Raw genomic sequence first — 2943 nt, forward strand, 5'->3', positions numbered from 1 at the left:
GACATGAACATCCAGTTCAAGATGCACCTGAAGGATGAATGGGCTGCCGTTCTGAAGGCTGGACACAGAAACATAAGGTCCATCCTACCTCACCACTCTACACAAAACGTTTAAGTTCCAGCACTTCAAGTACAATCACCTACAGGTGCTTAAATCTGTTATTGCCAATATGCATCGCCACTTCATGACAATTTATACCATTAACATAAATGGTTGTTCAATAATATGAAAACCATCTGTAGTGCAAACAGAAACCATATTGCAGAGATTTATTATTAATGTGTGCTTTTTAGTAAAACTGGAAGTAACCAGATCTAATCTTGGCAAATTATAGTGAAACAAATTACATTAATTGCAATCCGTTTGAGGATTGAAACATTTAATTCTGCAGGTAACACACATTTATTTGACTTCAGTTGGCCGGGAATCGAACTCCAAACCAATTGGTTTTGAATAAACATCTTTATCACTTTGTGGTGTTTCAAACTACAGACGCATACTGCAACCAAAATGAGCAGCGAGAAAACTCGCAACCCTCAAACTCTGTCCTGATGAAACCTCGCAACCCACCCGCCGGCTGACTACGTGGTTTCATCACGACAAAAATGGTGTAATGAAACCTCGCATCCCACAGCGTAACCAAATAAACAATAGAAAAGTTATTTTTATGTACTAACCACGTTTCTAACGTGTTTTTATCTATCTGTACCAACTTTGGTTCATATAGGTCATTTTATTCAAGAGTAAATCAGTTTTTTGTCTCTCCTGTAAAATTTTCCTTTCTGGGGTTACGAGGTTTCATCACTCCACCAGCGATAAGCATCTATCGTCCTTATCTCTCCACCTCCTTTTTGTGTATTTTACTCTCTTGTAACACACCTATTCCTCGGCAATTATATGACCTTATTGTGTTGCAAGTGCCGTAAAACTCTTACTAAAACTTGGCTGAGTGGGATACAACACCTCAGCAGACAGACAGAGATACTCGATATAAAACCTCCTTACTCGGGGGGAATTAAACTCGTGCCTCCTGCATTCAAAGGCTAAAGGGACTAATCATTACACCACCCACATGCGTCCCTGTGAGTAAAGATCGTACATAGCAAGATAGTTCACTTATCCATTTGAGCCAATTAAAAAAGTGTCCTCAAAATTCGATGGCGCCCCCTTCGAAAAAGTGCGAACTTTTCGAACAGTGTTACGAAAAACAATAAAGGTGAAACATTACTAAGAAATTGTGATTTTCTTCTTCTTCCTCTGTAGAAACGAAAGACAGCTTCAAAACAAAGGCTGTAGCGCCATCTGAACCAATGCGCGGACTTCCCCGGACACTTTTTTGACTGAGTGAACCATCTTGTTATATATAATATAGTATACGATCTTTGCTGTGAGCATGGCTGGGCTGTGAGTTATTTGTTCAACACACGTCAAAGTCTCGGGTGGGAATCGGAAATCCGGTTCTGCCACAGCAGGACGGAGTGGGGCTGTGAAAGTCATCAAGATCTGAGATACATACACAGGCGTGCCTTCTGTAGACCCGGACTCTTTACAGAACAGTCAGGTACCTCCTGGCTAGACAGGCGTCACGCAACTAAACTGACAATACACTCACGATTGTGGGTGAGAAAGATTAGTAAAAATCGCTGGACCTTGTCATGTCAAGATAAAAATTTAGGGTAAATTATTATGAAATACTGTTGTTCAGGCTTCCCCGTGGGCAGATAGATAGATAGATAGATAGATAGATAGATAGATAGATAGATAGATAGATAGATAGATAGATAGATAGATAGATAGATAGATAGATAGATAGATAGATAGATAGATAGATAGATCGATCGATAGATCGATAGATAGGATCGATAGATAGATAGATAGATAAGATAGATAGACAGACAGACAAACAGACAGACAGACAGACAGACAGACAGACAGACAGACAGACAGACAGACAGACAGACAGACAGACAGATATAGATAGATAGATAGATAGATAAATAGATAGATAGATAGTTTTGCATTGAGCTCTTGCGGCCCAATTTTGGCATGTTTTGTACCATCTGGTGGCCAATATAATTATCATGTAGAATAATTATCATTGACATATTGCGAGTGTCTTTATGACCTTCCAGTGACCTTTTAGATATTAATCTTGCTTTCGACCTGTGTAACTCTTAATGGTTTTTGTCTTGATGTTTTAGATTGAGTCAATGACAGACGTGTGAGAAACAAGATAGTTATATGACTAGTTGCAGTGTGTGACGAGTGTGGGGTAGCTGTCGGGCCGAATTTCGACAAACTTGTAAGAAATATGCGGCACGACGAGGTGGAATCAGGCGGTCGTCCATTTTAGGGCATCTGGGGTTATTGATCATCTTAGAGCCTGCTCATTGGCCTTACTTTTGGTGAAATCAATATCACTCACACCATGTTGAATAGAAGTAAAGCTATTTGCGATTAGAGGTTGATTTCAGAGGTACAATCAGTGAAAAAATGACCGCCAGACTATGGTTATTTCCATGGCTTGAGAGTCCTTAGAAACTGAAAATTTACAGTTGTTGTACCTTTAATCAATTTTTCAGCAAAATCCACACAGAAATGTGTTTTTAAATCGATGTCGCGCCCCAAAAAAGAAAGAAAATTAGAAAAAATGTTTCTAAACGGACAGAAAAATGCCTGTTTCTTTGATTTCATTATTTTGACGAGCGCCTGATAGTGATTCACATAATAGACTAGTCAACAAAAGTTAAGGAACATTTGGAAAAAAGTGTATAACTTCGAAAGTAAACTTCAACACGAAATGAAATCTGGTACACATTTAAATAAACATGTGTATAACAAATAACAAAAAAGAACATTAAGTTATTCCATTTTAACTTGCTTGAAAAGTTCATTGAGTTTGGTAGGGGTTAAAATCCCAAATCACAAAATTGTCAAGTGGTT

Source organism: Aplysia californica, unplaced genomic scaffold (assembly GCF_000002075.1).
Source record: "Aplysia californica isolate F4 #8 unplaced genomic scaffold, AplCal3.0 scaffold00612, whole genome shotgun sequence".
Lineage (NCBI taxonomy): Eukaryota > Metazoa > Mollusca > Gastropoda > Aplysiida > Aplysiidae > Aplysia > Aplysia californica.